The following is a 26,241-nucleotide window of genomic DNA, read 5'->3' on the forward strand; positions in this document are numbered from 1 at the left end:
GTTCATAGATCAGAAGACTCAATAATTTTAAGACTCAATAATTTCAATATGTTGAAAATAAATTTTCAACAAATTGATCTTAAAATAATTTGAATTGTAAGTTCTCATGAAATTGATCCATAAATTCAATGCAATCTTGACCAAAATCTCATAAGGGTTTTTTTGTTTGTTTGTTTGTTTTTTTTTTGTAGAAATTGACAAACTGATTATAAAATTTGAATGGAAATGGAAGAGACCTAGCATAGTCAAAATAACTATGCAAAGGAAGAACCAAGTTGAAGGACTAACATTGCTTGATTTTGAGACTTGTTATAAAGCTACATTAATCAGGGCAGTGGAGCCTTCTATTATTGGCATTGCTTATACAGAAGCAACCAACAATCCTTCCCTCTCCATAATAATGCTCCTGAAATCGAGAGGTAGAGTCTCATCCTCTTCTCCTTGAACCTGGTCTGGCCATAGCGACTTGCTTTCCTTACAGAATATGGCAAAAGAAACTTTATAGGATGTGTAAGCTAGGTCACAGGAAGTTTTGCAGCTTCTGCCTGGGTCTCTTGAAACATTTGCTTTTGGAAAAGCCATTCTAGGTTAAGCCACTACTAAGAAGTCTGACTTTCCTGAGAATGCCATACTGTGGAGAAGTGAAAACTAGACACATAGAGAGAAGGCAGGGAGAGAATTAGAAGCTCGATGATTCCCAAGCTGTTCCAGCCTACTCCACTGAGGTGCTAGATATGGAAATGAAGGAGTCATATGGGGCCTTCAGCCTCCTTGAGCCTCCAGATTGCTGCTCCAGCCGTCATCCAACTGCAAATGCATGAGAGACCCCAAGTAAGAATTGCCTAGCTGAGCCTGGCCAACTCCCAATATCATGAGAGATGATAATAAATTGTTTTAAGGCCAAAAAATAAATCAAGACAAACATCAATGGAACGTTAGAATCAACAGTCCAAAAATACACTGATTTTTGACAAAGACGTAAAACAATGCAGTGGAAAAATGTCTTTTCAACAAATGTTGAGGGAACAATTGGCTAAACGCACGCAAAAAAGTAAACTTTGCTCCATGCCTCACACCATATTTAAAAATAAGTTCTGGGCCGGGCATGGTGGCTCACGCCTATAATCCTAGCACTTTGGGAGGCCAAGGCGGCTGGATGGCCTGGGCTCAGGAATTCGAGACCAGCCTGGGCAACATGGTGAAACTTGGTCTCTACTAAAATACAAAAAATTAGCTGGGCATGATGGTACATGCCTGTAATCCCAGCTACTCGGGAAGCTGAGACAGGAGAATCACTTGAACCTGGGAGGCAGAGGTTGCAGTGAGCCGAGATCGTGCCATTGCACTCCAGCCTGGGCGACAGAGCGAGAGTCCATCTCAAAAAAAGTAAATTAAATAAATAAATAAATAAATAAAATATAAACTAAAGATGAGTTCAAAATTGATCATTATAAATTGAAATTTCTACGGTTTCTAGGAGAAAATTATTGTGACTTAGGCTAGGTGAAGATTTCTTACATGAAAAGCATAATCTGTAAAAGAAAATATTGACAAATTGGATTTCTTTGAAATTAAAAACAAGACATTGTTAAGAAAATGAAAGAGCAAGCTACAGGCTTGAAGAAAATATTTGCAAATCATATACCTAATAACGAACTTGCATCCAGAATACATAAAAAAACTGTCAAATCTCAATAATAAGAAATCAAACAATCCAAATTAAAAAAATGGGCAAAATATCTAAACAGACATTTCACCAAGGAAGAGTTATGAATGACAAATAGGTGTATGAAAAGCTTCTCATCATTATTAGTCACTAGGGAGATGCACATTAAAATCACAACGAGATACCACTATGCACCCATTAAAATGAGTACAAGAGAAAAGACTGACCTTAGGAAGCACTGTCGAGGATGCAGCTCAAAAGAATCTCTCATACAGTGATAATGGGTTTTAGAAATGACAGGACTGTCATTAACCAAATCTTTTCCAATCCCAGTAAAGGTATTACTGTCTAAATCTCAGCCTTCCTGTTCACAGGGCCACAGTAAAACCAGCTTTCCAGTGTCTCACAAGGGTACGCCCAGTAGCAGTGAGCTTTGCACTTTAAGCAACCTGGGGTGGCTCTAGCTTAGAAACAATCTTTCTGGTGTTTTGTTTGAGGCACCAGACAACGAAGGCCACGAGACACAGCCTATTGTGTGTTCAGTGGTCTGTCCAGCTCTCTTGGATTTGCCTGTTGGTTCCTTTAAGGTGTCTTGAAAGGCAGCGCGGTACCCAATTAAATGAAAACCAGGAAGGCAGAAAGCACCACGGCTATCAGCAATCAACTCTGGACAGTTCGTTGAGGATTGAACAAAACTCCGTGTTTCACCAAGTGCTTTCTTGTCTGCCTCTCTGCCTACAGTTAGAGGAAGGGGCCAGGTCGAGGTCAGGAAAGATTCTGTTTTAGCTGATAAAGGGAAAGCTCTGTGCCAGGAACCCTGTGGTTTTCTGTCTTTGGAAGTTCTCCCCTCTGGGGCTCAGGAGGAGACATATCTTCCTCCTAAAGCACATATCGCCTATTGCCCAGGGGAAGCAATTCTCACACATCCCCTGATCACCCCGGGCTGTGTACTCGATTTCAGGCCAACAAGACACTAAGTTTTCTCTCTTAAATGTTTTAACTGTCGAGTTCCACGCTCCGCCTCCTCGGGCTTCTTATCCTGCAGGGATAGGCGGAGGGAGGCAGCTTCTAGGCTGGGGTGGGAGAAGCACCGGCGGCGCGCGGTGCGGTCGGTGTGGGTCCGGGAGCGCAGCGCAGCCGAGGCAGCGCTCGGCCTCGCTGTGAACTTGACTGCGGGCGAGGCTGGGCTTCTCGGGCGCTGGAGCCCCACATCCTGACAAAGACAGGCTGCCGGCTCAGCTTTGTGTTGCAACAGAAAAGACTGCCTTTTACCTTTCCTAAAAACAATTCCCGGGATCTGTTAGAGGGGAGTTTCAGTCACTCTGAAATGACCAGCGAAATCTCTTAGAGCCAAAATCAGTCAACGCGGAAAAGACACGCTAATTTTTAAAACCAATAGGTAGTTGATAAATGGAGCTGTCAGTCTAGAAGCCCCCCTGGGCCCAGCGTGCTTCTGCAGAACCGGGTATTTTTAGAGTCAGCGCTCTCTGAGATTCCAGCTGGTCGACCCAGCGGGGCTCCTGTTGGCCTCACAGCGCACGTGGCTTTGCGGGATATGATGCAACCCCAGCGTGGGCTTAACTGATGCTAGGCACCAGGCTGTAGATCCCGAAACCCCGGGAAACACACAGAAGGCCAGCTCTCATCCCTCCTCCAATTTCACTTTTTTAAAAAAAACCCTCAAAAGGTCCGGATGCCGTTTTGCGGGGACGGGATGTATTGAAGATTTATAAATGGAGCAATCTCCTAATCAAAATAAATATCACCAATCATGCTCACAGGGTGGCAAATTAGTGGCAGGATATTTTGTTTTCTTTAGCAGTGATCCGTGATTGATTTATAGATTAAAATGTGCCCTATGAAGGACATATATATCTGTGAACTGTCTCCCTAAGTATTTCCTGTTTGCCTCTGTGCCACATGCCCAAGGAAAGAATTGTTTCTCATCCAGGCAGAAGCTCTCTGCATGGCTCCTTGGGCTGGGATAGTTGTCTGCTTAGGGCTTCCTTGGGTTTTGTTTTCTGCTCTGTCCCCTGAACTCGGCAAAAGGCCTATAACAAGGGAGGCCGACTCTCCTACACATCCACAGGGCCCCCAAGCTCTTCATCTGTGAAGTGGGACAATAGTGCTTGTCTTACCAGTCTGATAGTGTCCTTTTGAGGATGCCGTTAATTAAGGATGGAAAAGATGCTGGTGACTGCAGCCTTTGTTGATCCACTTTGCTTGTCTGTGAGATAAAGGAGATCTTTATCAGTAATGCTTCAGTTATTTTATTTTTTTAAAAAAAGTTGCAGTAAGCATTATAAAATATTACAGTTATTACTTCTAGAATGTGGCTACACAGGAATTTATGTTATTCTCTGTGTGTTTCTGTGTCTTTCAAAGTCTTCTGATCCAATAAAAAGAAAAGAAGAGGCAAGAAGAAAGAGGAGTTATATGAAATCTTAGACTTTCTCTGATTCTATGGACAGGAAAATGCTCAAGAAACCCGAGTCCTGTAGGAATGAGAGGTATGACAATTATTCATGATATTTCTGTTCCTTCCGTTTCTCTGAGAATTTACTAAAATCCTGCAGTAGCCTTCACCCCCACACTCAACCCCATTTGTCTAAGGCAGCTGTTTGCTCACCAGGCTGATTTGCTGGTGGGATAGGAATTTTCTAGCTGAAGAAGGGTAAGCCCAGGATGATGTCATTTATGATATTTTGCTTCAATCTCCTCCTCCCTCCCCAACAATCCCAACCTGTACCAAATAGGAACATACACCTGTAGGAAGAGAAACTATGATCTCTAGTCATTAAAAATGTGCTTTGTGTGAGGCGATCCCAAATGCTCTTGGGCTTAACAAAAACACATTGCAAGACTCACATTGCCATTGACATTTCCACTCCTCTAACTTAAAAACAGCCAAACTAAATTAAGTAACAACAACAACAAAAGTTGTTTCCCACACAGTTTGACCAGATCTTACCACCAGTCTTCAGCCTAAAACAATTTTCATGCTTGAGTTGTTAACTTATGAGAATAGGCACAAAAGGGGGAAAATGTGCACAGATCCTCACTACATTATTAGTCATTGCTACAGCGGAATGCGTTCTGGTACAAAGGCATGTTATTCTGCCTGCCAGTATCTCGGTTTTGAACAAAATGCAGCTCACTAATGGGTTCTGCCTCATATACCTTTCTGTAATCATTGCGTTGCCATTCTCTGTAATTTATCCTGTTTCTCATGAGGAATGTGTCCATTAGTCAGGCGTGCACACGCACACGCACACACATCTTTTAAGTCCGCTTTCGTTTGTGGCTGAAAAGAAAGGTCAGAGAGCTGCCAGTCATTCGGGGGAAGCACCACTGTGCCGATCGTGATAATATTTGGAAAGCAGAGTGGTGGACGGATGTAAATAGATTCTGAAAATCTAATGAATTGGGGGCAGCAACATGAGTACATGAAGAGGATCTAGAAGCAGACTGGCAAAGGTGGAGACGGAATGGGAGAATCTGGCCTGTTCCACGTTGATCTCTTTATCTGAGAGGGGCAGTGTGGGGCTGACGTCTTCCTGGACCAGACAGAAATATCTTGCTCACTTGCTGAGTAGTCTCAAGTTTGGGGGATGAGCTCCAAGATTCCGACAGGAACCCCCTTTTGACAGCTTCTGGCTTGGGCTCAGACGTGCTGGCCCAAGCCAGTCTGAGGCAAGTGAATAAAGGAATGGAGTTTTGAGCCTATTGATTTTTTTGCTTCTGTAAACTCCAGAATTAGTTACAGAAATGAAGGCTTTTGAGTGTTTACTTCAAAAAAAAAAAAAAAAAAAAAAAAAAAAAAAAAGAGTAGGCAGGAAAATAATTGGGAAAAACTACAGACAAGATTTTTTTTAAAGCTTGACAAAGATCAAGGTTTTCACAAACAAGTGTGAATCACTAGAACCGGCTCCTCACAGATCAGAGGTCTGCAGGGGGCTGGGGATCTGGCAAACAGGCCCTCCGTGGGCAGGGAGCTCCCCAACAATTCTCATCCAGCAAGAGAAGCCTTTGGCATCTTCCTCTTGAATTAGGATAACAGGATTCCCCATCATACACTTGCCTGGTCAGGGAGGCAGTAATTGTGAACCGAACATGTTCTTTCATCCTCTTTGAAGTGTTAACGAATGCTTTGATTTTGCTCTTTTCTCCTCATTAAGACACGTGTGGCTCCTTTTTGCCCCCAGGAAGTTAATCTCACCTCCCAAGCCCACCAGGCGTCCTGCTGCTCAGCTGAGTCCAATCCCAAGGAGGTCCTCTCCTGTCAGGTGGCAGATATGACTGTCTTGCCAAAGACCCCTCTGCCAGAATTCTGACCCAGGCCCAGGTGCAGGTAATCTCAGTGCCTCACACTGTTCTTGGAGCCCAGGGTGCATCACCATGGAGCCCCAGCTCACGTGACGACATAACGGTGTTTGCAGTAATTCTCAACCCTGGATGTCCTGTTCACTACGAAACACAGGCATGTTAAGTTTCCCTGATACTGTCCTGCAGAGGCTAGCAGGCTGGACAGAATTTAGGAAGACAGAACCCCCCAAAGATCTGGAATCTTTAGCAATTATAAAGCCCAATCCTGCCCATAGCCTTCTTTTACCAGAGACAAAGCAAAGTGGTTTGCCCAGAGCCTCACTGCCAGGCAGTGGCAGAACTGAGACGAAGTAGCCTTGCTTCTCCCAGCTGACATTGAACTCCTGAGGCTCATCTGCCATCAAACTCCCACCTGAAACCCTCACTTCCCCCCTCCCAGTGCCAGGGCAAAGTCAATGAGATAGAAATCTGCAGACTGGAGCGTGTGGGTTACTCAGAGGCCACTGAAGGTGGAACAGGCCCCTTTTGCACTGTGTTCCAGCCAGAGGGGAACACAGGCCAATGGGTCAGAGTGCTGTGCCCCAGAGTCACAAGCACAGGGCATGGCCCACGGGACCCAGTGAGGACATTCCTGCAGATGGCTACAGACAGGTAGAGAGCTGGAAGGCCAGGTGAACTCTGTCAGGTAGGCAATGGGAAGGTGGACAGAGGAGTGTTTTTGAGAAAGAAATTCAAAGCTGAGAAAACCCAACCCCTCCTATCTCATTCCTTTTAGGCATAATCCCCACGGGCAACAAGCTCAGTGTCTGGCTAAATGTGCACCTCTCTTCTGAATCCCTTACCCATCGATGCAGTTGGTATCACAAATTAGACCCTCTCCCCTATTTTCTTCTTTTCAACAATCTTAGCCTTTTTACGTGTACAGTTCAATAGTGTTATGTACATTCACATTGTTATGTGACCAATTTCCAAAACTCATTTCATCTCCCAAAACTGAAACTCTTATGCGTTAAACAACTCTCCATTCCCCAGACCCTGGCAGCCACCATTCTTTTTTGAGACAGAATCTCCATCACCCAGACTGGAGTGCAGTGGTGTAATCTCAGCTGACCACAACTTCTGCCTCCTGGGTTCAAGCGATTCTCATACCTCAGCCTCCCGAGTAGCTGGGATTACAGGTGCGCACTACCACACCTGGCTAATTTTTGTATTTGTAGTAGAGATGGGGTTTCACTATGTTGGTCAGGCTGGTCTTGAACTGTTGACCTCAAGTGATCTGCCTGCCTCAGCCTCCCAATGGGCTAGTGTGAGCCACTGTGCCTGGCCCACCATTCTGCTTTCTGTCTCTATGTACTGGACTACCCTAGGTACCTCGTATAAGTGGAGCTATACTGGATTTGTCCTTTTTTGTCTGGCTTCAGTCACTTAGCATAAAGCCTTCCAGGTTCTTCCATACTGTAGCATATAGCAGTGTTTCCTTCCATTTTAAGGTTGAATAATATTCCACTGTATGTATAGACCACATTTGGTTTATTCATTCATCTGTAAACACTTCGGTTGTTTCTACCTTTTGGATATTGTAAACAATACTGCTATATTTGAATAAGGTGTGCAAATATTTATTCGAGATCTTGCTTTCAATTTTTTCAATACACACCTAGAAGTGGAACTTCTGGGTCATATGGTAGTTCTATTTTTAATTTTTTGAGGAGCTGCCATCCTGTTTTCCACAGTGGCTGTAGCATTTCGTATTCCCACCAAAAGTGGAGAAGGGTTCCAATTTCTCCATGACTTTGCCAGCACTTGATATTTTCCATTTTATTGCTATTAGCCATTCTAATGGTGTGGGGTGATGTCTCATTTTAGTTTTTATTTGCTTTTCTCTAATCATTAGTGATGCCAGTCACCTTTTCACATGCTTTTTGGCCATTTATTAATATATATCATCCTTGTAGAAATGTCTATTTAAGTCCTTTGCCCATTTTCTAATCAGGTTGTTGTTGCTGAGTTATAGGAGTTCTTTATCCTCTCACTCCCTGAACTTTTTTTTTGTTTTTTTTGCAACTGAAAAACTAAAGGCTCAAAGGGGCAGACGGCCTGCTGAAGCCTTTGCCCAGGGGCTGCTTGGCAACAGCAGCAGGGAAAGACTGACCCGGGCTGACCCTGGCTTAGGTGGCAGCTACAGAGCTCTCAGCCCATTCTCCCAGCCACACAGTCTCAGAGCAAACACTGTCCATCAAATGCATACTCTGTGTTCATAGCTTCATGTGCCAAATTGCTGTTTGAAAACCAATGACAAACACTGGTTGCAGAGAACCCAGAAGAGTGTAATATCCACTTTAATGATGGTTCCACTTTCATATTTTTTCTCCCCTCTAAGGAAACAGAGAGAGAAAAAACTGTTCATGGAAAAAAATATATTTAAATGGATCAGTGCCAGGGAACCATTTGCACATCTGTTCTTAACAGGTTTCAGCTGAAACTACTGAAAATATACATAGATCTGTTTATGTGGAACCAGTTAAATATGATAAGATTACAACTTGGAGGGTAACTATGGATTTGGTGGTGGGGAAAAAAAAGAAAAGCCCCTCCACACTTGGTCTCCGCATGCACTCATAACATTTTACCACAGATGTGTTGAGGGAATCAGATTTGCTGCAAATGGAAAAGACCTGAATTATTTGAGATTAGCTACAAACAAACTCAAGATGTCCCCACCTCCTTTCTGCAGCACATAATTCCTGCCTCGTCTCTAATCTGGGCCCAGGCCTTTGTTATCAGAGAGGAGACTGTAGCCAGGAAATCACCCGTTTCTGAGTGAGTCTGTCTTCACTCCTCCAACTAGCCATTTAGGAGGAAGACAGTGTGCACACTGCTCACACAGAGAATGCACAGTTGTCTTCTTTGCAGTTTTCAGCCATCCCAAAGGACACCATGGTCTCCTGAGGTTGTGCAGGCGGCAAGGAAGGAGTGTTGGCTGAGGGGTTCCCAATGGAGGCCCTGTGCTCCTTCCGGAGTCTTTTTTATGTAGTACTCGCAACCACGCTACGAGGTTGCGTTGTCACCCCGCCTTGCAGAGATGAGCAAATTGAGGCTCCAGGTTCTGGGATAATTTGTCCAGGGCCATGCCGATAATTAGATGCTCTAAAGGAAGAAAGATGTTTCCTCCCATCTAAATATACCTTAACAGGAGCATCACTTGAGCCCAGGAGTTCAAGGCTTCAGTGAGCTATGATTGTGCCACTGCACTCCAGCCTGGGCAACAGAGCAAGACCCTTCCTATATTAAACATAAATAAACAAACAGTAAGTGAATAAGCCTTGAGGCAAGGTCATGACTCAAATATCCACAGGGTCCAGCAGGAGCAGGAGTGAGGGTCCCTAGGCAGCTGATATGGGGCTATAGCAGACTGACACTGGGAAAAATGCACACACCGTGGCCCAGATCTTCTGGGTTTTGTGTAGAGAACAAGAAATCACTAGAGTTTTGCATGATAGCTCAGATATTGAAAACAAGCACAAAGCACAGCACCTGCTATAGTTTGCAATCTCCACTGTAGGTCCTTTGGTGCCCCCAGCGGTGGGAGGAAGGGGCTGCACTTCCTTTGAACCCCCTCTGGTTGGGGACTGGGCATCTGACCATCAGGATCCTTGCCTCCTGGTGCAGGAGGCGTCTGTCACAGGCCACAGACAGCGGCAGCTCAGCACCCTCGTCCCAGTATCCCTTCTAAACTTAATTAAACTCCTCAACTCTGGCACACTGTGAAATGTATATTCATCTATAAACATTTCTCTAATAATTTATCTAAAAAAAGTGACGTCAGTCTATAAAACACACCACAGGACACAGGAATGGCAGTCCCATGGCCTCAGAAACAATCAGCCAAAATTGACATCTGACAACACCTCCTCCCGCAACCCCAGGGGCTGGGCTGTGATCCGTAAGGTTTTCATTCCTGCTGGACCCCACGCTGTGAAAATGCACCTATTTTTATTCATCAAAATCATTTTTTAAAAAAAATAAGCAGCCCAGCAGAAAACAATTGTGAATGGCAGCTTCATTACATTTGGAGTTTTGGAACAAAGACAGTATTGCTCACACTCTGTGACCTGTTCAATGATACTGAAGTTTAATTTAAAAAATGTTAACGTACTAAACTGATGACAAGGAAGGTGCAACACTAGGGCTTTTTTGAAAAATCAGGAAAGCAAAATATGCATGACAGATTGTCTCAATTATCAATTCAATGTGACTTAACATTTGTCTTTTGGTTTTTATTTGACACTTTCAGTTTTGAACCAGTAGGGCAGTAATCCAAGCTGTATGGAACCAAAGTGGGGAGGTTGGTGTGACTCGGAGGGGAGGCTGAATAGTGGGACCCCTATTTGCCCTTTAGGGGCTCAAATATCATCCTGGGCAAAAGACCAGTTCTTGTCTTAAAGGACCTACTAGAATTGGCTACTGTTCCAGGCTCCCCTAGAAAAGCCCTCGAAAGGGTATTTTCTAAGCAAGAAACACGGTGATGCTTCCACCACGTGACTGGTTTAAGACAGTCATTCTAGTAGACTTGATAAGTGAGAGCCAATTATTTTGAAGCAATAGATTAAGTGGTGTGTGGGCAGCCACTGAATATTTAACCCAGCCTGAGATTCATTAATTAGGAAAGACTTTTCTTCTGAGATGATGCAATAATAGAATAGGAAAATTTAAGTGTTGAAAGTATTTCAATGCATTGATTTTAAAGAAGGTCATCTCCCCTAGAAAAGCCCTTGAAAGGGTATTTTTCTGAGCAAGAAACGCTATGATGCTTCCACCACATGACTGGTTTCAGTCATTCTAGTAGACTTGATAAGGGAGAGCCAATTATTTTGAAGCAATAGATTAAGTGGTGTGTGGACAGCCACTGAATATTTAACGCAGCCTGAGATTCATTAATTAGGAAAGACTTTTCTTCTGAGATGATGCAATAATAGAATAGGAAAATTTAAGTATTGAAAGTATGTCAATGCATTGATTTTAAAGAAGGTCATCTAAAGCAGCAAAAAGTGATCCACATCCTCTCTGGATAGTCTCTAAAACATGTCACATCAGTTCATGTCCTAAAGCCCCATAAAAGAGAGCCATTTTCCCCCAACTACAGAGCCCTGAGATCTGGCCAGAGGTCCCGTGGTGGAAGACTCACCCCCACTGTAGCCTGTGAAAGAGGAAAGCCACTGGCCCTCATCTTGGGGACCCGTGAAGACCCATCTCCCACTTGGAGCAGGCGAGGGAACTGCAGGGTATTGGGTGAGGCCTGCTATACTTCCTGCAGGCTTTGGGTCTTGGAGGTAATGGTACCAGCCTCCCAGTGTGGGAGCTGGAGCGTCTGCTTCCACCCTGAGAAAATAGGTGTGGGAGCAGGCCACAAGCTAGGACAGTGCCTCAACCTCCCTGAGGAAAAGACCAGAATGTATTCAGAGTCCAGGATCTAAACCAGGGGTCTGGAGTGGCAAATTTAAGGCCTTGAGGCTGGACTGGACCAGTGCAGAGTCAGGGAGCCACAGCTGTGACCTCGGGGAGGTGCTTGTCATGCACAGGGAGGAGGCTGCATTCTGTTCTCACAGTGACAGGAAGCCACTGTTGAGTTCCAAGGGGGAGAAGGACATGGCTCAATGTGCCTCTCCCAAAGATCATGCCGGCTCTGTGTGGAGTGGGAGTCTGGACAGGTAAGAGTCTGGGCTGTGGGCCAAATGGGAGACATGGGATGGGAGACAACAGGATGGACTCTTGAGACATTTCACAGATAGAGCCGGCAAGGCACAGGGAAGCACTGGGTGGGGAAGGAAGCACTGGGTGGGGAAGGTGGGGAAGCACTGGGTGGGGAAGGTAAGGCACCCTGTTTCAGGTGCCTTATCCACCTCATTCTTTCTTAGAGAAAGAATCCAATAATTACTACCCATCTGAGCTGTTGTGAGGACTGAGAATGGTGCATGCCATGAGCAGCTCACAACAGGGCTCCAAGGAGTGAGGGTCTGACTGTGCTCCTATTACCTCCTTTTGTCATCACAAGCACAGATGATGGACATCTGTCTCTAGCCATGTTACTTCTGACCCCCCAGCCCCAGCAAAGCAGGAAGTGGGGCCTGGGTGAGAAGAGGGGTGACAAGGCGGGTTTGAATTGATCTTTCTGAGAAATCATGTGCAACTTCATAAGCAAAACAGTTACGCAATAAACTTCCAGGTTCTTAAAACCACGCTGAGGGTTACAAAAAGAAAGTTAACTGGACGCTGATGTGGACTGTGCAAATTGTTACCATACTGAAAACCCTGTGTGTCCATGGCGACTCATGTACGAGTGAGCGGGACAAGTGACTGCCCCCTCAGGCCGGGATCCTTGCGTCCACTCTCTGCCATGCCTGTCCCCATCATCACTCCTGGAGAAGCAGGGACGGTGGCAGAGTTCCCACTGGAGGACCAAACATGCATCCAGCCCTGGAAAACAGTACCACACTGGACCCTTCCAGCCCTGGGCAGTGGGAAGTGCTAAAGAAGTTGATTCACAGGGGAAACTGGACCCTATCTGTGGGGTCTTCCCACTGGCTGGAAGGGTTCCTGGAGGAGGAGTTTCAGGGCTCTGTGAGGATGGGTAGGAGGGCCTATGGGGCAAGGTTCACAGCATCCTGCTTGGAGAAGGACACATACCCTGTTTTCTCAGAGCCAACACGTTTTCCATTCTAAATATAGCCTAAGATGACCCAAGACATCTTTAGTCCCTTGCAGGGAGACCGCAGTTTTGTAATTTTCAGTATTTCTATGATTCTGAGGAAATGAACAGTAAAGCCCGAAGCCCTTTCACTAGGATCCCCTGAGCCCGGGGACCCTAGGTCCTGGCAGACAACACTCCACTCCTTGAAAGAAGAGCCCAGGCAAGCTGCCCCTGGTGAGAAGCTCCCTTTGGCATCCAATTTTAGGAGATTCCAGAGTATTTTGTCAGCCTACTCTCTCCCTCCGGCAAAGTGAAGTGAGGCTTCTGTTCACCCAGGATGGGTCACTGTCACCCCAGGCCCACAATGAGTAGCTCTTTCCACAACTCTTGGGATGATTCACTTCCGCCATCTCCTGAGATAGACCCAGCCCTGACAGGATTTCAGTTGGACAAAAGATTTTGGTCTCTCCTGAAATCCTTGCTGCATCACCAGCTTTTGTAGCATTTCTGCAAAGTCTAAGATACAAGACTTTCAAAGAGGGAGCGTCCGCCACAGACCTGGGGCACAGCAGTGACTCTCGGCTTGGAAGCGCTTCCCTACTTGTTTGTAAGCCAGGGTATATTTTTACTATCTGACTGGGGCCCTGCTAATTGCTTCATGAGCACTTCTGGGGAAGTTCTCTTTCCAGGGGCCGGCGTTAACTCCTACAGCACCAGTGCTTCCCAGCCAGGATGCTCGGGGCCTGCATGAAGAGGTGCATTGGTTATCCCTAAAGGGTTAATGACTGGTGATGCGAGGATGGTCATGTTGAGTTATATATAGCAAACAGCGAGCAAAGCAGGCAAGCACAAAAAAAGGAAGACAGGAAAAAAACTGCATGGATACACTCCCCTCCCCCCACCTTCCCTGGTCTACCCCCACCCTCCCGCAACAACACTACATATACAGACCACAGTTAAATTTGGCACAGAGACTATAGCCAAGAAGGAAAACAGATCAGGTTACACAGAGTCCTATTCAGATTTGGGCCTGGGCCTCACGGGGACAATGCTGTGCTGAGGAGAACAAGGCTGTGGTGTGTTGTCGAAAAACGCACACCCGTGCGCTTTGCTTTTCTTCCAAGCATTCGCTGGCCCGGCCCTGGGTGGCAGGTTAATTCCCTGCTCCACAGGTGGAGACAGATAAAACAAACCGAAACGGTGTAATGGGCTACAGGAAACCTTTCTTTCAGAACTTGATTCATCTCCAGAAAGGAAACACACGAGGACTTTGCTCTGGACGGTAATCTGTTTTCTTAGGGCAGCTGAGAGAGGCCTGGCGGCCAGGGTAAATACGGCAAGCGGTAGAGGGGCTTTTGGCAGGTAGAACTGCAAGGGAAGGTTGAAAAGATCACTTCCTACACTCTGTTCCCTACCAAGAGTGAGCTGTCAATCTTGCAGCAATGGAGGTGCTCTGGAAAACGGCAGCGGGGAGAGAGCGGGCCACAAGGGAGAAACCTGAGCCACAGGTGCGTGCCTGGGATACCCCCTACTCCTGCGGGCCGGCTCACCTGGCAGAGCCCAGCAGAAAGATTGCTCCCAAGCTCACTGCTCGAAGTTCGCCATGTGGAAAAAGCAGGCCAGGACTCCTGGAATGCAACCTGGGTGCATGTCAGCCTCTGCTTTGAGAGACGAGCAGGCCTGCAGCAGGCAGGCTGCCATCGAGGGTGGCCTAAGCCTCTACTGGATGTAAAGCTGGGCACAGGGAAGGCCAGGTACATTATAGTCGTTGGAGTCGTCCCCACCAGCAGGCATTCAGGACACCTCGAGGAGATGAGACAGCCAGCTAGCATGTAACAGTCAGGGCTGCACAGAGCATGATAGTCAAAAGGACAATCCCCCATGCCACCATCGTGTGTGTGTCTTTTAAAAGACATTCTATCTTGTTATCCCATTTGATCTTCACCTGACCCTAGGTGGGCCTGGCAGGGCAGGGCATCACCCTTGTTTTGCAGTGGAGGAAGTGGAGGCCCAGCAAAGCCACCTCTTGCCTGAGTGGGGACAGCTGGTTCAAAGATAGCGCTTTGCCCAGCCCTCTGGACAGACACCTCTGGACCGGTCTCTGTGGTACAGGCAGTGGTTTGCACATTTGAGTGTGCACCCAAATCAAGGCGGCCATCTTCGGCCTGGTGTAGCCTGCTCCCCTCAGGTTAGGCCTGGGATTCCTGTGTGGGCCCGGGCCCCCAGCAGCAAGATGGGTGTCCAGTGATCTTAGTTCACACTGGGCTTTTCCATGGACACAAGCTTAGTCTGCATTGGTAAAGTAGGGACAATAGCTCAGCGTGTGTCTAGGGCTGCCTCAAACAGTGACGGACCCAGAGGATTTCATCTCCTTTCCCTGCATGATTTGTTGGGCTCTCAAACTTGAACTCCCTGTGTAAAAAGAATGTGGTTATGGGCTGAGTTACGTCTCCTCCCCCAAATTCATGTGTTTAAGTCTGAACCCTCAGTTCCTGAGGATGTGACCTTATCTGGAAATAGGACCATTGCAGATGTAATTAGTTAAGATGAGATTATACTAGAGTAGGGTGGGCCCCTAATCCAACATGACTGGTGTCCTTATGAAAGGGGGAAATTCAGACACAGACACACGCAGACAGGGAGAGTGCCCTGTGAAGATGCAGGGAGAGCTCGGGGTGGTGCTTCTGTCAGCCGAGGAACAGCAGCAGCTGCCAGCAAACACCAGAAGCACGAACGATTCTCCCTCACGGGGCTCGGAAGAAACCCACGCTGCCCAAGCTGAGCTTGGACTTTCAGCCTCCAGAACTTCCAGGCAATCAGTTTCAGTTGTTAAGACCCTAGATTGTGGAGCTTTGTTATGGCCTTCCTGGAAGATGAACCCAGATGCTAAAAAGGCTGAGGAGTGGAAAACTGATGTCTGTGGTTAGTTTACCTTGAAAACCAACCATGAGGCCCCTTCCAGCTCTGTTCCACAGACATCGATTCTGTTTTATTGTTTGAACCAAGAGTAGTACTCCACAACTGTAAACACAGTCCACAAGTTTTCTACTCCAGACCATCTCTTTAGCAGACAGAAGGAAATATCTGTCTTCCTTCGCCAAATCCTAACCCTCCTTTGTTCTCAATAGAAATTATATTGTGTCTAAGTCTCCCAAAATGTCTCAAAAGCAAGACAAACACCCACTTCCTCTTTTGGAAACTGATGGGACCCTCTACAAATTACATTTGGAGACATCACTCTTTCCCAGCCAACTTAGAAAGTCAAACTCTTGTCAACTTTCCTGGTATCCCAACTTGCTCTCAAGAGAAAACTAAAAACCCATTCACATGAATAAAGTATAAATGACAGTCAAGAGCTTAAAGTGCTAGCTGTCCTAGGTGGGGAATAAGGTCACAAAGAACATCGGTAAAGAGGCACATGTCAGGGGTGGGAGCCCACTTTGCCTTATACCCTGACCAGGTATGTAGTCTTCAATGTAAAACTCTCCCACTGGGTGGGAATTCCTCCTGGCCCATCAATGCCAGCCTCCCTGTGGCTTTGCATCAGGTTCCACTTCCTCATGGCAGTGTGGAACGCTATTCCTGTCTCTCCAATGTCCTCACACCCCAGTGACTCCAACATCCTCTAGGACCAGAGAAGTCCACGCAGAACCTGCCACCATCCCTGGCACCCTGACAGCCCCTTCTAAGTGACAGGAGCCTAAAGTGTAGGTTAAAGAAGCAGCTTTGGACCTGGTGGTACCTAGGGCTAAATTCTGCAGTACTCAGGTGGACCGTAAAATAAGGCCATATTATTGGACTTGATGCGTGAATGCCACTCTCCTTTTCTTTGATTGTCCTGTACCTGAAATCTACCTGCTCTAGAATTGCCTCCCGGATAATGTCTCTTTTAGCCTTACTCTTCCCCCAGAGTCTCCTATCATTTATACAAGTCCTGGGTTATTGTTCCTCCACCCAGCATTACTTAATACATCAATTAATTAGAATATAGGCTTTTCAGAGAGCGAATCATATGTTTATCCATTTCCCCTTCCCAGACTTCGGTGACTTACATGTAGAAGTTACTCAGTAAATATCTGTTGAAGGTTAATTCAACCTGAATTTCTTGTGTTCATCTCCTCTTGTTACCTGTTTTGGTCCCCAAATCCTTCCCACTTCAGACATTTGGTCAGCCCATCAACAGAGGTTGTCTCCTAACATACACCAAATCTAGAATGTTATACGGAGCTGAGTTCCTATTAATTCAGTGACAAAAGATGTCACAGACCTTCAGAGTTGGAAGATTCTTTAGAAAGTATTTCATCCATTTCTTTAATAAGAGGCCATGTTACTCATCCAAGGCCACACAGCTGGGGAAGCAGCAGCAGGGCCTGGCAGGAAGATGTTCTGGTGGAAGTGAGGCTATTCATCATGTCCAAGAAGATGTCGTCTGGGTGGCCAGTGTCGGGTGAGGGGCTAACTCATACACTTGTTGCAAGGTTCCCTCTATTGGCCTCTGGGTATTTCTGTTTAACCTGAACACCCCTCTGCATAAGTCCAGGCACCTCCATCTGATCTTCTCCACAGGTTATCCTCATGGGCAGCTGGATGAGGAGCTCACCCCCAATACAACCAGGCTGCAAGCACCCCTGCTCCCACCGCTGGGTGGCAGAGACACAGCCTCCTGCCCTATCTCACAAATCCATGGATGTGACCCATGGGAGTGACTTCCATTTAAAGTTTTGGGCAAATCTCAGAGATTGTTGTTTCCAACCACTGGGGAAGCTTAAAGCCAAACAGTCCTACTGGCATAGAAGTAAGCCTCATTGTTTTCTATCTGAACACATGTTTTACATCAAGAGAAGGGCTGTGGTTGGGGTAGGGAGAGCTGAAGGGAGATTCAAAGGTTCTTCAGCTCTCACAGATCTCAACCTCTTCAAAGTTTCAACCCTCAGAGCACTTAAGATGTTTCATCCCACTCAGCAGAAGTGCCTCTGCCCACACTCTCGGGTGCCACAGTGCGTGCGTGGGAACTCAGCTGTGGTCCAGAGCCAGTAAAGGAAACGGGACAGTCACCTCACTGTATTTTTCCGAGAGGATGTAATTTCTCCTTTGGGATTTGATAAGCTTCCTAAGGCATATTCACATGCACAGAGCAAGTGAGACCTGCTTGTTAATGAGGCCACATCAAGTCTCACAGGGTGATGGGTATGAATGAACTCATGCTTGAAGGAATGGGCAACTCCTACCTGGGACCTTGAGCAAGTGGGTGTGGGTCAGAGCCCAGAGTCAGGGTGGATAGGCAATTGGAAAGAGAGACAAGGTTTGCTTTTAGTGGTAACCACTTTCTAGCCTCAGCATTCTCGACTGCAGACTGGAGATAACAATAATGTCCTTCCATGATATTTGGGGGGTTGACCAAATGAAATTTCTTGTAAAAGTGCTGGGCACAGGGCAGATGAGCATCAATTCTGTGCCCAGGAAGGGATTCCAGTGCCATTGCCAGCTCCTGATTGCCTTCTTTTGAGATGATGTATTTTCTTCAAGGGAAAGGAGCAACAAGAGGGTACCTGCAGCCTATAGGACAATATAAGTCAAATTCTGGAGTAAAAGCATGGCACTTAGACTGTGTGCCAAGTCATTTGTGATCAGAGGGAAACTGAAAAGTGGCATAACAGGGTGATGGGCGGGCCCAGGAGAATTCACTATGAGTCTTGGGGGCACTGCTAGCACCTCTGCTACCTCCTAGGCAGGTCATTTCACCTCCCTGACCCAACTGTGAATTCAAGAATACCACACCCATCTCTGCACCATGGCCAGGACTCCTGCAGAATAATGCAAGGGAAGAGTGCTGGAAATGACAACCTACTGGTCACATGTGTGATGCTATTTGATGTGGTTTGGCTCCGTGTCCCCCCTCAAATCTCTTGTTGAATTACAATTCCCAGTGTTGGAGGAGAGGCCTGGTGGGAGGTGAGTGAATCACGGGGGCGGACTTCCCCCTTGCTGTTCTCATGATAGAGTTCACGAGATCTGGCTGTTTGAAAGTGTGTAGCACTTCCCCCTTATCTCTCTCTCTCTCTCCGGCGTGAAGATGTGTTAGCTTCCCCTTCGTCTTCTGCCATGATTGCAAGTTTCCTGAGATCTCCCAGCTATACGTCCTGTACAGCCTGTGGAACTGCAAGTCAATCAAACCTCTTTTCTTCATAAATTACCCAGTTGCAGGTAGTTCTTTATCACAGTGTGAGAATGGACTAATACATTATTGTTATTGTTAAAGGAAAACAGAAGGGGCCAGGAGGAAGAGGAGGAAGGAAAAGAGGGGAGAAATGAGGAAAGAGAGGGAAAGGAGAAAGAGGGAGGAGAGAGAAGGGGGATTGCTTCAAAAAAATAAAAATAAACTTTTTATTTTAGAATAGGTTTAAATTTCTAGAAAAGTTGAGAATAGTCCAGAGAGTTTCCCTAGATATCATACCCAGTTTCTCTCGTTGTTACTATCTTGCATTGATGAGGTACTTTTTACCACAATTAATGGCCAAAGTTGATACATATTAACTAAAATCACCCTTCATTCAGATTTCCTTAGTTGACCCAGCATCCTTCTTCCACTACAGAACACCATGTTACACTGAGTTGTTGCATCTCCTTAGGCTTCTCTTGGCTGTGACAATTTCTTAGACTTTCCTTGTTTTTGATGACCTTGACAGTTTTGAGGAACACTAGACAGGTATTTTGTAGAATGTCCCAACATTGGGATTTGCCTGGTGTTTTCTTCTATGATTATTGGGAGAAGACCACAGAAGTAAAGTGCCACTTTCATCACATTCTATCAGGAACACATACTATCAACATGACGTCACGCTTCATGTTGACCATGATCGTCTGACAGAGGCAGTGTTTGTTGGACGTCTCCACTGTGAAGTTTCTCCCCCTGCCGCCTCTCCACACTGTACGCTTTGAAAGGAAGTCACTGTGTGCAGCCCATACTTAAGGCGGGGGGAATTATGCTCCACCTCCTTGGGGGTGGAGTATTACATAAATGACCTGAAGTTCCACTGCACTCTGGAGATGTGCCTATTCTCTGCCATTTACTTATTCATAGGTATATGATTAAATAGATATATAAATGTAAATCAGTATGGATTCACGCAGATTTATTTTCTACTTGGGTTATTTATAAACCAATACTACTTTGTTGCTCAAATTGTTCCAGCTTTGGCCATTGAAAGCTTTTTCAAGTGGTTACTGTGTCCCCTTGACCTGTGTGTTACTGTTTGTTCTTCTGAGCACGTTCTCACTTTCTGGCCCTGTGAAATGCTCCTCCAGGCTCATCTTGTACATTCCCCGCCTGTCCTAGAATCAGCCATTTCTCCAGGAAGGCTGAGTTCCTTTTATTAAATGGTGTTAAGAACAGCGGGGGCAGTGGCAGCAGCGTTGTGATGTCAGGGCGTTGGGGCAGCTCCTGTGACAGACGGAGCTGGAGCGGTGGGGCAATGGCAGAGTCTGGTGCCCGGGAGAGTGGAATGAATCTTACTTGTTGAATATCTTCTGGTTACTAGTTGGAATCATTTGTAAAAGAATCATTTTCCCCTGTGTGGAAGACACTTAGTGGCATATTTAAATTATAAGTCCACGGATCAAAAAGCTTTTTGATTTCCCAAAGGAGGGACATACCACTATATCAGATAAGCTTGACATGACAGCCAAGATGGTGCTGTCCCAGAGACAATGAGATGAACTCAATCGAGCTATAGCAGTTTATCTTCGTCCAAATGGCTATGAAGAGGCATATTCAGTTTTTAAAAAGGAAGCTGAATTAGATATGAATGAAGAATTAAAGTAGGCTGGAGTTTTGGGAAAAAAAGGGACATCTGTTATTAGATAACAAAAGAAGGTTATGGAATTAGAATCAAAGTTAAATTAAACAAAAGAAGAATTTATGTCAGGTGGGTCTCTTGGTCAGAAACAAGACCCAAAAGAATGGGTATTTTCTGCCAGAAAAATATGCATTGAGTGGTGACAGGAGTCCAGTCACTCGAGTCATATTCCATCCTGCGTTCGATGTTATGGTCTCTGCTTCAGAGGATGCTACAATTAACGTGTGGGATTATGAGACTGGAGATTTTGAACAAACTCTTAAAGGGAGGACATACAGACTCTGTACAGGATATTTCATTCGACCACAGTGGCAAGCTTCTGGCTTCCTGTTCTGCAGCTATGACCATTAAACTCTGGGATTTTCGGGACTTTGAATGCATCAGAACCATGCACGGCCAAGACCACGATGTTTCCTCAGTAGCCATCATGGCCAGGGGAGATCATACAGTGTCTGCCTCAAGGGATGAAGCTATAAAAATGTGGGAAGGGCAAACTGGCTACTGTGTGAAGACGTTCACAGGACACAGAGAATGGGTACGTATGGTATAACCAAATCAAGATGGCACTCTGATAGCCAGCTGTTCCAACGACCAAACTGTGTGCGTATGGGTCATAGCAACAAAGCAATGCAAGGCTGAGCTCCGAGAACATGAGCATGTGGTAGAATGCATTTCCTGGGCTCCAGAAAGCTCATATTCTTCCATCTCTGAAGCAACAGGCTCTGAGACTAAAAGAAAAAGTGGTAAACCTGGGCCATTCTTGCTGTCTGGATCCAGAGACAAGACTATGAAGATATGGGATGTCAGTACTGGCATGTGCCTTATGACCCTCGTGGGTCGTGATAACTGGGTGCATGGAGTTCTGTTCAATTCCAGGGGAAAGTTTATTTTGAGTTGTGCTGATGACAAGACCGTATGCCTATGGGATCACAAGAACAAGCAATGCATGAAGACCCTCACTATGCATGAACACTTTGTTACCTCCTTGGATTTCCACAAGACGGCACCCTATGTGGTCACTGGCCGCGTAGATCAAACAGTAAAAGTGTGGGAGTGCCGTTGATTGCGTCTCCTTCGGCCCCTCCTCCCTCTTTTCCTCTGGATGCACTCTGATGATACCATGGTTACCCCATTGAGCGCTGTTTAAATAAATATTGGTCTTTCATGTAAATTATTCTGGATGTAGATTGAGCTTATTAAATGTTACACACAAAGTAAAAAAAAAAAAAAAAAGAACAGCATTAAAAACTAAGACGTAAACACTAGGTGTGCTCATTGCTACTGGGATGACACTTCTTCAGGCCCTGTCAGGAGACAGAACAAGGAAATATATACCAACCCATATCTGTAAGTATATTGTACATATCCATCTACATCTATTTTGAGCTGAACTCGATTCCACGTTGATGTCCCCAACACTAACCACTGTCATATGAATCACTGCAGCCTTCCCTGCCTGCTTGTCTGTAGCATCCCCTCCAACAAGGAGAAACCTGGCTCCCACCATCCTCCATCCAGTGACTTCACATTTCAGAGTGCGTGCCTAGTGGCTTCAGAACTTATATCCTTTTGGGAAAGAGCTTTATCTACTAGAATACAGGATTGTGAACAGTTCCTTATGTTTTTAGTCTTACAGTCTCCACTCACTTCCAATGCCACTTGGTCAGCACGTTTTCCTCCCACCCCTTCAGTGGAATTATTTTATACATTTGTAATATAGATAGTCTTCTGTCATATTCACCATCCCATCTTGGAATCCCCCAACATCTTTAATTATTTTTTTAAATTTGCATATGTTCAGGTTCACTCTTTGTGACGTAAAATTCCATGGGTTTTGAAAAATGCAGTGTCATGTATTCACCACCACAGTATCATACACAATAGTTTTACCACTCTAAAAAAAAATCTCATGTGCTTTCCGGACTCTACTCTTCCCTCTCTCCAGGCCCCTGGAAACCACTGATTCAATTACCATCTCTATAGTTCTACCTTTTCTAGAAAATAATATAAATGGATAAGCTTTTTTCAGTAAATAATATGCATTTAAGTTTTATCTATGTTTTTACATAGCCTGATAGTTCATTTATTTATATCTCCGAATAGTATTCCTTTATATGCATGTACTACAGTTTATTAATCTATTCACCTGCTGAAAGACATCCTGGTTTTCCAGATTTTGGCAATTATGAATAATGTTGTCACACACATTTGCATGCAGGTATTTTGTGGATTTAGTTTTCAACCAGTTGGGTAAACATCTAGGAGTATGCTTGCTGATTCATACAGTAAAATAATGTTTAACTTTTTAAGAAACTTCCAAACGTCTTTTAAGGTAGCTGTACTATTTTGCCTTCCCACCAGAAATGAATGTGGGTTCTTATTCTTCTAAATTCTCACAGCAATTGGTATTGTTGGTTTTTTTTGTATACTAGCCATTCCAATAGGTGTGTGGTGAAAGCTCACTCTTGTATTCATTTGCATTTCCTTAATGACAGATGATGTTTCACATGCTTATTTACCATTTGTAAGGTGTGTGTGTATATATATTTATATATATATATATACACACACACACACATATATGTACAAATGTGTATGTCATATGTATACACACACACAAATATCATCTTTGGTGGTGATTTGGAGGTGTCTGTTCAGATTTATTCATTTTTTTCAATTGGATTACTTATTCTCTTTTTGTTGACTTTTAAGATTTCTTAAAATATTTTGGATACAAGTTTCTTATCAGGTTCATGTTTTGCAAGTATTTCTTCTCAGTCTGCAGCTTGTGTTTTCATTATCTTAGCAGAATCTTTCATAGAGCGGAAGTTTTTAGTTTTAATAAAGTCCAATTTCTCTATTTTTTTTTTCTTTCATGGTTCATGCTTTTGGTTGTGTATCTAAAAATTTCTCACCAAACCCAAGGTCACATAGATTTTCTTCTTATGTTTTCTTCTATAAGTTTTATAAATGTGCATTTTAAATTTAGGTTTATGATCCATTTTGAGTTAGCTTTTGTGTAAGTTGCAAGTTCTGTGTCCAGATTCATTTAGCCTATGAACATCCAATCGTTCCAGCACCACGTGATGAAAAGACTTCACTTTCTCCATTGAGCTGCCTTTGCGCCTCTGTCAAAAGTGAGTTTATTATACTGTGTGGGTGGGTCTATTTCTGGCCTCTTCAGTTGTTGACTTATATGTCCTTTTTTTTGCCGATACCACACCGTCTTGATTATTATAGCTTTATAGTAATTCTTGAAATGAAGGACTCTGAGTACTCCAACTTTGATCTTCTTCTTCAGTATTGTGTTAGCTGTTCTAGGCTTTCTGCTTGTTTATATGAATTTTAGAATCAGTTTATCAATATCTAAAAAATAACCTGCTGGGATTTTGAATTGGATTGCTCTGAATAAGTTAGAAATACTTCACATCTTAACAGTACCAAGTCTTCCAATCGATAAGCAGGGACTGTCTTGCCGTTTATTTAGATTATTTTATTTTGCCACTATTGTCTAGCTTTTTGCATACAGTTTCCATACAGATTGTGTCAAATTTATAACTAAATACTGATTTGGGGGGATGCTATTGTAAATGGTAATGTAATTTTCATTTCAAATTCTGATTATTCATTGTATATAGAAAAGCAATTGACTTTGGTATATTTTCTTTGTATGCTGTGTCCTTGTTATATTCACCTTTTCCAATGAGGTTTTCACCTTTTTTTGTGTGTGTAGATTATTTGGTATTTCCTACATAGACAATGTATCTACTAATAAAGACTATTTTTATTTCTTTTTGTCCAGCCCGTATATCTTTCTTTTAATTCTTTTTCTTATTGCTGTAGCTGGGACTTCCAGTATGATGTTCCATAGGAGTGGTGAGAGAGGACATCCTTGCCTTATTCCTGATTTTAGGGGGAAAGCACCCAGCCTCTCACCAATAAGTATGATGTTTAGTGCAGGCTTTTTGTACATGTTCTTTATCAAGTTGAAGAAATCCCCTCTGTTTCTAGTTTGCTGAGAGATTTTATTGTAGATAGGTATTGATTTGTTTCAAATACTTTCTCTGTATCAGTTGATATAGTCATGTGATTTATCTTCTTTAGCCTATCGATGTGGTAAATTACATTGATTTTTGAATGTCAAACCAGCTTTGTATACATGGAATAAATCCCGCTTGGTAATGGTATATAACATTACTAAATATGATTCAATAATATTTTTTAAAGATTTTTTTGTGTCTATGATTATGAGAGATACTGGTCTGTAGTTGTTCCTTTCTTAAAATGTCTTTACCAGGTTTTAGTGTCAGGGTAATATACTGTGCTATGGTCTGAATGTTTGTGTTCCCCCAAATTCATATGTTGGAATTCTAACTTCCAAGGTGATTGTATTAAGAAGTGGGGCCTTTGGGAAGTACTTAGATCATGAGGGTGGAGCCCTTATGAATCGGTGATCCCTTATAGGAGAGACCTAAGTGCCCTTATAGAAGAGGCCTAAGAGAGACTCCTCATCCCCTCCAGCACGTGAGGACACAGCTAGAAGAAACCATTTATGAAGCAGAGAACGGTCCCTCACTGGACACCAAACCTGCCAGAGCCTTGCTCATGGACTTTCCAGCCTTCAGAATTGTGAACAATAAATTTCTATTGTTTATGAGCCACCCAGTTTGTGTGGTGTTTTGTTACAGCAGCCTAAATAGACTAAGATAACTGACCTCATAGAATGAGTTTGGAACCATTGCCTCTGCCTCTGTTTTTTGGAAGATATTGTGGAGAATTGTTATTATTTCTTCTTTAAGTGTTCTGTTGAATGTACCAGTGAAACTACCTGGGCATAGTGCTCTCTTTTCTGGAAGGTTTTAAATTATTCAATCTCTTTGAATGTAAGACTACTCTCCTTTGGGGAGTTTTGATAGTTTGTGTCTTTGAAGGAATTGTTTCACTTCACCTTAGTTATATTTATGAGCATGAAGTTGTTTGTTGTATTAATTAACCTTTTGATGTCTATGGGATCAGTTGTGATGCCCTCTCTTTTGTTTCTAATGTTAATAATGTGTGTCTTTTCTCTCTTCATTGGCCTGACTAAATGTTTATCAATTTTATTGATCTTTTCCAAGAACCAGCTTTTGTTTTATTGATTTTTCTCTGCTGTTTTCTTGTTTACAATGTTATTAATTTCTGTTCTAATTTTTATTAGTTATCTTATTTTCCTTGCTTTAGGCTTAAATTAAATTAGGCTTCTTTCTTTAGTTTAAGATGGAAACCTGAATGATTGACTGTATATCTTTTTTTTCTAATAAATATATGTTTAACATTATAAATTCCCATTGTTCTGTTTTTTGTCACTACAGGTGACATTATAGTTTGCATTTTAAAAAATTCTATGTGAGTGAAATCTTGCTGCTTGTATGTTTTTTCCTCTGCTTTCTTTCACTCAGCAAAATTGTTCTCAGATTCATCCGTATCCTTGCATGTATCAATAGTCTTTCTTTTCCTTCTTTTTTAGATAGAGTCTCACTCTATCACCCAATCTGGAGTGCAGTGATGTAATCACAGCTCACTGCCATCTGGACCTCCTGTGCCCAAGCAATCCTCCCACCTCAGCCTCCTGAGTAGCTGGGACTACAGATGTGCACCTCCACACTCTGCTAATTTTTTTTCTTTTTCTTTTTCTTTTCTTTTCTTCTTCTTTTTTTTTTTTTTTT

The 26,241-nt window shown here is 44.0% G+C and overlaps 1 pseudogene across 1 annotated transcript; it reads left to right on the forward strand.

Moving 5' to 3' along the window:
- The first annotated feature begins 20,103 nt into the window (after window positions 1-20,103).
- On the forward strand, window positions 20,104-21,704 carry LOC106993125 (platelet-activating factor acetylhydrolase IB subunit beta pseudogene; annotated as a pseudogene). Its single transcript, XR_001439281.3, has one exon. The product of XR_001439281.3 is annotated as a platelet-activating factor acetylhydrolase IB subunit beta pseudogene (transcript).
- The last annotated feature ends 4,537 nt before the right edge of the window (window positions 21,705-26,241 follow it).

Source organism: Macaca mulatta, chromosome 13 (assembly GCF_049350105.2).
Source record: "Macaca mulatta isolate MMU2019108-1 chromosome 13, T2T-MMU8v2.0, whole genome shotgun sequence".
Classification (NCBI taxonomy): Eukaryota; Metazoa; Chordata; class Mammalia; order Primates; family Cercopithecidae; genus Macaca; species Macaca mulatta.